This window comes from Rhinolophus sinicus, chromosome 3 (assembly GCF_057876585.1).
Source record: "Rhinolophus sinicus isolate RSI-liver-muscle chromosome 3, RSI-T2T, whole genome shotgun sequence".
NCBI lineage: Eukaryota > Metazoa > Chordata > Mammalia > Chiroptera > Rhinolophidae > Rhinolophus > Rhinolophus sinicus.
In genome coordinates this window covers 146,790,245-146,800,681 of record NC_142503.1, presented here as the reverse complement: position 1 = coordinate 146,800,681, position 10,437 = coordinate 146,790,245, and positions in this window count along the sequence as shown.

The window sequence follows — 10,437 nt, the reverse complement described above, 5'->3', positions numbered from 1 at the left end:
TTGAAAAGATATCTTCACTCCCATGTTCATTGCAGCATTATTTACAATGGCCAAGATATGGAAACAACCTAAGTGTCCATCAATGGATGACTGGATAAAGAAGATATGGTATATCATGAAAAAGAAGGAATCCTGCTCTTTGTAACAACTTGGATGGACTTTGAGTACATTATACAAAGTGAAATAAGCCAGACAGAGAAAGACAAATACTGTATAGTATCACTTATATGTTGAGTCTTTAAAAAAGAGGGAGAGAAAAGTCAAGCTCATAGAAACAGAATAAAAAAGTGATTGTCAGGGGCTGGGGGGAGGGAAGAATAGGGAGAGATTAGTAAAAGAGTACTAACTTCCAGCTATTAGATAAATAAGGTCTGAGGATCTAATATATAAACTAGTGACTATAGTTGATAACACTATATTGTATGTTTTAAATTTCCTAAGAGAGTAGAGCTTAAATGCTCTCGCCAAAAAATAAGTGTGGTGTGGGGGGTGGGGTGGGGGGGTAATGGATGTGTCTATTAATTAACTAGATGGGAGGAATCCTTTCACAATGTATACATATATCAAATCATTACAATGTGCACTTTAAATATCTTACAGTTTTGTCAATTATATCTCAATGAAGCTGAAAAGGGTGCCATACTCATCAAAGAAGACTCGACAAAGTGAAGACGTCAGTTCTCCCCAAGTTGATATACAGGTTTAATGCGATTCCTATCAAAATCCCAGCAAGATTTTGCAGATAAAAATAAGCTTATTCTAAAATTTATATGCAAAACCACGGGCCCTAAAATAGCTAAAACAGCATTGACAAAGAAGAATAACATGGGAGAAACTATTCTACCTAATATTGAGGCTCACTACATGGCTGTAGTAATCAAAACAATATGGCATTTGCTAAGGGGTAGACCCATAGATCAATGAAACAAAATGAAGAGCTCAGAAATAGATCCAAACCAAAAAGAAAATGAAAGAAAGAAATAGTCCCAAACAAATATGCCCAACTGACTTTTTTTTATATGTCTATTTTTGGCATAATTAACTACCTGCAAAATATATATCATGCATTTTTTTATTTTGTATTAAAATAGAATTCATGTACCATTAAATTCATATTTACAAAAAATACAAATTGGTAATTTTGACAATGTTCAGAAGTTACACAACCATCACCACTATCTAAATTCCAGAATATTTTCATCACCCCCCAAAAAAAAATTCCATATCCATTAGCAATCACTTCCTATTCCCCCCAACCCTTAGCCCCTGGCAACCATTCATCTATATTCTGTCTCTATCGATTTGTCAAGTCTGGTGGTTTCATATAAATGGAACCATACAATATGTAGCCTTTTGTGTCTCGCTTCTTTCACTTAATGTGTCCAAGAATCATCCATGTTAAAACATATATCTGTACTTCATTCCTTTTTATTACTGAATAATAAAACATTGTATGGATATTTTATTTATCCATTGTTAAGTTGATAGACATTTGAATTGTTATCACTTTTTTGGTATTATAAATAATGCTACTGAAAACATTTATGTACAGATTTTTGTGTAGATATGTGTTTTCAGTTCTCCTGGAATGGGAATTGTTGGGTCGTGTGGTAACTCTATGATTGACTTTTTGAGGAAATGCTAAAATGTTTTCCAAAGCAGCTGCATACTTTTGCATTCCCACTAGCAATATATGAGGCTTCGAATTTTTCCACATCCTCTCCAACACTTATTATTATCCATCCTTTTTATTATAGCCATCCTAGTGGGTGAAGTGGTATCTCATTGTGGTTTGAAGTGACATTTCCTTAATGACTAATAGTGTTGAGCATCTTTTCATGTGCTTATTGGCCATTTGCATATCTTCTTTAGATAAATGTCTATTGTAGTCCTTTGCCTATTTATTTCAGAAATAGAGTAACCTACACTCGGAGACCAATTAATGTCAGAAGAAAAGCAAGAGAAGGTATTTAAGATGTATCAACCTTCTGTTAGGTTGAGTAATATGAAATTGCCATTTTTATAAATCAAAATTATTGAATTTCACCAATTTAAAATGTTTCAAATGAGAGAATCAGCAAATAGTAAATCTATAAAAGCAAGATATGGCAAACAGGCAGAAGAGCTTATTTGGGAGTGAAGACTTGATTTTTATTAAACAAAAGAATTGAAATGGTAATTTCCAATTTTCAAAAGGCAGGCTTAGAGAGATACTTTGTCAAATGTGAGAGGAAGTGTTCTCTACCTCCGTTCCATTAAGAGCTTCAAGAAAGGGCAAAGGATGAACTGTGATCTCAAGAATAGGGTCTCTCAGAACCAAGAGAACTGTATGCAATGCCCCCTCTAATTCCCTTTCCTCCTGGACACCAAGCTAAACTCCATTCCTCATCAGCCCTTGCAGGTGGATGTGGCTGGCCAATGGAATATAGGTGGAAGTGATAGGCACTACTGGACCTGGCCCTTAAGACCTCCCATGAGTGACTTTCATCCTCTCCCCTACCTCCCAAGCCAATGCAGAGGCTCCATCAGAGGACACCAATCTGGAAGAGGTCTGCATCCCTGAGTGAAAGCTGCCCAACAACCAGGAACACCTATGCTGGACTTTTCTTGAACAAGAAATAAACATTTATTGAGATAAACCATTGACATTTTTGAGGTTAATTTGTTATAGCAGATAGTCTATCCTGACTAATATACGATCTTTAACAAATAGCGGAGGAATTTGTTCAGCCATTTCTTTGCCTTGGTGTATCATTACTCCTCATTCAGAGTCATAGAGGGAAGAGTAAATCCTTGATTATGTTCTAGCAGCAATTTCTCCTCATGAGTATCCTCCTGTTTTCAAAGTAAGGCCACGGTTCTCCTTATAACAGCCTGATCACGTTGATCCATTATAGCATTTCAACAAAATCCTTAAAAACAATAAACAAATTATTTTAACTGCAGGGTGATCAGGAAAACAAATTAGACACAACACAATATGTGATGATTTCATAATTCAGTTTATCAGTTTCACCAGTTTCATAGCCCTAAAGAGCTATGATGACTTCACTGTATTTTATCATCTCTCTTAGGAAGAAAGGAGGATGTATATAAAAGCTTCCTCAAATGTAAAATGAAATTCTCTATTTCCTCCTCCCTCCACCTTCTCCAAGAAAATCCTGCTCTTCCTCCAGACTACTCATCTCAGTAAATGGTACCATCTGATTGCTTAAGCCAATCATCTATTAGTTATCTTTTAAATTCTTTCCCTCACTAACACCTCTTCAATTCCAATTCAGTTTTTATAAGCTCCACTTCTGAATCATATTCCAAATGTCTCCATTACTCTTTTTTTCATTTTACTTTATTTTGTGCTTTTTTTGTAATTTTATTGTGGTAAGAACACTTAATCATGAGATTTTCCCTCAACACATTTTTAAGTGTACAATACGGTATTGTTATCTATAGATACAATGTTATATAGCAAATTCTGGAACTTATTCATCTTGCATAACTGAAACTTTATACTGTTGATTAGCAATTCCTTCTTTTCCCCTCCCTACAGCCCTTGGCAACCTAATTCTATTCTTTTCTTCCATGAATTGAACTATTTTAGATATCTCATATAAGTGGAATCATGTAGTATTTGTCCTTCTGTGACTGGCTTATTTCAATTACTGTAATGCCCTACAGGTTCATTCATGTTGTTGCTTAAGACAGAATTTCTTTCCTTTTCTATGGCTGAATTTTATATATATTTCAGTATTTCATATATATATATATATATATATATATATATATATATATATATATATATTTGAGATATAGATAGATATAGATATATAATATAAATATATAGATAGAGATATATACACCACATTTTCTTTATTCATCTGGCAATGGATGTTTATGTTTTTTTCACTTCTTGGCTATTGTGAACAATGTTGCAATGAACATACAAGTGCAAATGTCTCTTCAGGATCCTGATTTCAATTCTATGGGATAAATACCCATAAGTGGGATTCCTGGATCATATGGTAGTTGGTGGTTCTATTTTTAATTTTTTGAGTAACTGCCATAGTGTTTTCCATAATAGCTGCACCATTTTGCATTCCCACCAAAAGAGTACAAGGGTTCCAATTTCTCCATAACCTCACCAACACTTGTCTTTTGTTTCTTCTATAATAGCCATCCTAACAGATATAAGGTGATAGCTCATGGTTTTTTACTTAAATTTCCCTGGTGATTAGTGATGTTGAGCATCTTCTCATATACTTGTTGGCCATCTGTATATCTTCTTTGAAGAAATATCTATTCAAGTCATTAGCCCACTTTTAATGGGATTATTATTTTACTATTGAGTTGCAGCAGTTCTTTACATGTTTTGGCTATTAACCCCTTATCAGACGTATGGTTTGCAAATATGTTCTTCCATCCCATAGGTTGCCTTTTCTCTCTACTGATAGTCTTTTGTCTTTTTTTTTTTCCTGTGCAGGAGCTCTTTAGTTTGATGTAGCCCCACTTGTCTATTTTTGCTTTTGTTGCCTGTGCTTTTGGTGTTATATCCATTAAATTATTACGAAGACCAATGTCATGATGCTTTACGTTATGTTTCCTCAGGAGTTTTACAGTTTCAGGTATTATGTTTAAGTCTTTAATCCATTTAATCCATTTTAATCCATTTCAAGTTAATTTTTGTGTAAGGTTCACATTTCATTCTTTTGCATGTGGACATCTAGTTTCCCCAGCAGTTTGTTGAAGACACTATCCTATCAGAGATCAGTTCATCATATATGTGTGGATTTATTTCTGGGTTCTCTGTCCTGTTCCATTGCTCCTGTTCCATCTGTCCTTATGCTAGTTACTATACTGCTTTAATTACTGCAGCTTTGTAATATATATAAAATCAGGAAGTGTGTTGCCTCCAGCTTTGATTTTTTTTCAGGATTTATTTTGCTATTCAAGGTCTTTTATGGTTCCATATGAATTCTACAAACGTTTTTTTCTATTTCTGCAAAAAATGCCGTTGGGATTTTGATAGGAATTGCATTGACTCTATAGATTGCTTTGAGTAATATGGACATTTTAAGAAAAGGTAAAGGGGGTCAAATATATGGTGAAGGAAGGATAATTGATTCTGGGTGGTAAACACATAATGCAATATATAGATGACATATTATAGAATTGTACACTTGAAACCTATGCAGTTTTGTTAACCATTGTCACCCCAATAAATTGTAATTTTAAACAAAAAAGAATATTAGGTCTTCCCATGCATGAATGATGGATGTCTTTCCATTTGTGTCTTTAATTCTTTTCATCAGTGTTTTGTAGTTTTCAGTGCATAATTGCTCCATTTCTTTAGTTAAGTTTATTCCTTTTTGATGCTATTGTAAATGGGATTATTTCACTAACTCTAGTGTTTTTAAGTTAGTTATTAGTATATAGAAATACAACTGATTTTTTTATGTTGATTTCATATCCTACAACTTTACTGAATTTGTTTATTAGTTCTAACAGCTTTTATTGGTGGGGTCTTTAGGGTTTTCTAGATGTAAGATCCTGTCACACACATACAGGAACAATTTTACCTCTTCCATTCGGATGTTGAGGCCTACTAGTTCTTTTCCTTGCCTGATTGTTCCAGCTAGAACTTCCAATACTATGTTGAATAGAAGTGTGAGAGGGGGCATCTTTGTCTTATTCCTGATCTTTTCTTTATTAAATGTATTGGTTAGTAAACGACATTGGTTAGTAAAATTATGTAGGTTTCAAGTGTACAATTCTATAATATATCATCTATATATTGCATTGTGTGTTCACTGCCCAGAATCAATTCTTCTATCACCATATATTCGATCCCTTTTCCCTCTTCTATCACCCCCCTCCCCCCTTACCCTCTGGTAACCACTAAACTGTTGTCTGTGTCTATGAGTGTTTGTTTCTTTGTTTGTTTGTCTTACTCATGTTGTTTTCAGTTTTATGTCCCACATATGAGTGAAGTCATATTGTTCTAGACTTTTTCTGTCTAACTTATTTTGCTTAGCATAATAATCTCAAGATCCATCCATGTTGTCATAAATGATAGTATTTCATCTTTTCTTATGGCCGAGTAGTATTCCATTGTGTATATGTACCACCTCTTCTTTATCCAATCATCTATTAAAGCACACTTTGGTTGTTTCCATTTCTTGGCCACCATAAGTAATGCTAAAATGAACATCGTGGTATATATATGTTTATGGATAAATGTTTTCAGATTTTTGGGGGTAGATACCCAGGAGAGGGATTGCTGGGTCATATGGTAATTCTATTCTTAATAATTTGAGGAACCTTCATACTGCTTTCCATAGTGGCTGTATCAATTTACATTCCCACCAACAGTGTATGAGAGTTCCTATTTCTCCACAGCCTCTCCAACACTTATTATTATTTGACTTGTTGATGATAGCCATTCTAACCAGTGTGAGGTGATATCTCATTGTGGAACATTCTCAAGGATAGACCATATAATGGGATATAAAACTAACCTCAGCAAGTTTAAGAAGATTAAAATCATACCAAGCATAGTCTCAGACCACAAGGCTTTGAAATTGGAGATCAAATGTAAAAAGAAAGTAGGAAAAAACCACAAATATGTGGAGATTAAACAATAAGCTATTAAAGAATGACTGGGTCAAAGAAGTAACAAAAGGAGAGATCAAAACATACATAGAAACAAATGAGAATGAAAATACATCCTATCAAAATTATTGGGATGCAGCAAAAGCAGAAATAAGAGGGAAATTTGTATCATTACAGGCCTATATCAAGAAATGAGAAAAATTCCAAATAAACAACCTAGCATTACATCTGAAAGAACTAGAAAAAGAAGAACAAATGAAACCGAAAGTCAGCAGAAGGAAGGAAAAAACAAAAATTAGAGCAGAACTAAATGAAATAGAGAACAAAAAAGACAATAGAAAAAATTAATACAACAAAGAGCTTGTTCTTTGAAAAGATTAATAAAATTGACAAACCCTTGGCTAGACTCACTAAGGTGAAAAAGAGAAAAGACACAAACAAAATCAGTAATGAAAGAGGAGAAGTTACCACGGATACCACAGAAATACAAAGGATCATCCAAGAATACTATGAAGGACTATATGCCACCAAATTCAATAACCTAGAAGAAATAGACAAATTCTTAGAAACATATAGCCTTCCTAGGCTGAACCATGAAGAACTGGAAAATCTAAACACACTGATCAACAGTAAGGAAATGGAAACAATTATCTAAAACCTCCCCAAAAGCAAAAAGTCCGGGACCAGATGGCTTCACTAGTGAATTCTACCAAACATTCAAGGAGGATTTAATACATGTCCTCCTCAAACTCTTCCTGAGCTTAATGGAAAAGCTTTCTGTTTTTCACCATTGAATATGATAGCTACAGGCTTTTCGTATGTGGCCTTTATTATGTTGAGGTTATTTCCCTCTACTCATAGTTTGTTGAGAGTTTTTATCATGCAATGGTATTCAATGTTATTAAATGCTTTTTCTGCATCTATTGAGAGGATCATGTGATTTTTATCCTTTATTCTGCTAATGTAGTGTATCACATTAATTGATTTTTGTATGTTGAACCATCCTTGCATCCCAAGGATAAATCCCACTTGGCCATGGTGTACGATTCATTTAATGTACTATTGAATTGGGATTGCAAGTATGTTATTGAAGATGTTTGCATCATGTTTAAAAGGTATCTTGTCACCAATTATAATGTATGGTGCAAGGGGTCCTCAGACACATCCAATAAGTAATTCTCTGACACCAGTTGGGTGTCCTACAATTCAACTCAGTTCTGATACTATCTGCCCAGAGATAATATCAGGTCTCATAGGTTCAGGGTTCAGTCCTACAGGACTTCTTCCTCATCTCTGCAGATGCCAGTCATAAGCCGAGGTTGTTACCTGCACTTTAACCAACTGGCTGTATATCTGAGGTTCTCTCAACCCCCTCCTTTGTTAAAATTAATTTGCTAGAGTGGCTCACAGACCTCAGAGAAACATATTACTTACTAGATCAGTGGTGTATTATAAAAGGACATAACTCAGGAACAGGTAAATGGAAGAGATGCATAGGGCAGGGTATGGGGAAAGGATGTGGCACTTTCATGCATTCTCCAGACATGGCACTCTCCCTGAATCTCCACATGTTCACCACCCCAGAAGCTCCCCAAACCTCATTCTCCTGGGTTTTTATGTAAGCTTCATTATATAGGTATGAATGATTAAATCATTGACCATCGGTTAATGTCAATTCAACCTCCAGCTCCTCTCCCCTCCCCAGAGGTCAGAGGACAGGACTGAAAATTCCAACACTTTAATCATATGTTTGATTCTCCTGGCAAACAGCCCCCATCTTTAAGTGGGTTTCAAAATTCACCTCATTAACATAACAAAAGGCACCTATATAGCTCTCATCAGTTAGGAAATTCCAAGGGTTTTAGGCACTCTGTACCAGAAGTTGGGATGAAGACCAAATATATGTATTTCACAGTATCACAATATTCATGAGGCATATTGGCCTAAAGTTTTGTTGGGTTTTTTTACTGTTAGTATCTCTGTTGGGTTTTGGTATCAGGGTAATGTTGACTTTATACAATGAGTGTTTAGTTCTCTCCTCTTCGATTTTTTGAAAGAGTTTCAGAAGGATTGGCATTCAAAAGTTTCATCTTTCTCCCTCTCCATAGCCACCACCTTAATGCAAAACATCCTCTCTCACATAAAACTACAATAACCCCCTAAAAATCCACCACTTCCACTCTTAAACCTCTACTGTTCATTCATTATACAGCAGCCACAGGAATCTCTTAAAACCCAAATTAGATCATGTTACTCTATGTAAAATTCTTCAATGACTTCCCATTGCATTTGGAATACAATGCAGACATCTTTATCATAGCTCCAGAGGCCCTATGGGGTCCAGTCCCTGCCCCAGTCTCCAATCTTGTCTTCTGCCACTGTAGTACTCAACTACTATTCTTTAACTATCAAATTAGTCCATCTTAACAGACACATTTATTGATTTGAGCAAATATATTTCAACTTTGTTAGAGTCAGCAGAAGGAAGATGACATACCATCTATATCATCAAACAAAATTAATGATTATCCTAATAGTTCCATCTCTGTCCTTTTTTAAAAATCTAACATTTGGATTGCCTTACTTGTACCTCTTAAATAAAATTTGAAACAAGTAGACACATACCATTGTTCTTCTTTGGGAAACTGAAATATGGAGAGAAGTCATAATGCATGAACTAGCCACATCTACCTCAACTTAAATGTAAATTAAATGTTAATGGAACTTGAGACTGCAATTCATCCTGCAGAGTAATATTAAGTAAGCATCAAACATACGCCCTATATTGCAATACGTCTTAAGAACTATAATGTTACATCTCTTACATTTATTTGTAAAGAATCATGTTTTAAACATCTGCATCATTGTCTGTCTCTGAAAATTGTGATATTATTTCAATTCAGATTATCTCTATAGAGCAAAATTGCATTTGTTTTGTCATGGCAAAAGAAAATCTTCAAATACATAAACCACCCATATTAATAAGGGACTATCATTAATTTTCTGATGTCAAAATTTAGTTAGGAATCTTTGACATTTCAAAACAAAACTAAAAGCTCAGAAAAAACAAATGGAATATTTTTATCAATATGAGTCAAGATTTATTTTTATTTAAATGCTAAAATTAATTTTAAAAGAAAGAATTTTTCATTGTATTTGCTTATTTGTTAGTAATCACAGATTTCCCTAAGAGGGAGGCGAACCCAATTACCCAGCAGTACTGAAGATGCTGATTACTTATGCCTACTTCAGATCAACAGAAAGTACTAAACAATGCTTACTCATTGCTTTTGGAGATAAATTCTTTACCCAAACTAATTTATACCCAAAATATTTTGGAAAACAGAATTACTCTGGTTTGAGTGAGGATAAAAAATCCAGATCTCCACCTTGAAAGCCACCCCTTCACCCCAGTTTTCCTAAGAACCTAGAGTTTATAAGATTCCTGCTTTATAATCCACAGAAATTGCTGAAGTTTTACTTTTGGTCCTATTGAAAATGATTGATTTTATAATACAAATTTAAGAAAAAGCATAGTTTGATTTTGTTTTTGACTTAAAGTATTATTTCTAGCTCTATTCCTATTTCAAATTGCCTATTACTCTCTCTCTCTCTCCTTGTAGGATTCATTCTGTTTTTATTTTTCCAGATACATTTGCAGTGACTATGAGTTTTGAATTTCTAAAACACAAAGGGGAAGGAAAATATATTTCAAGGAAAAGATTCAGCATTTTCATGCATCAGTATTTTGTTTTAGGAGTTTTAGATCAAGTGAGCCATAAGACACTGACCGTTATAATGTGTAACTGGGTACCGTGCTTGGTAATAACA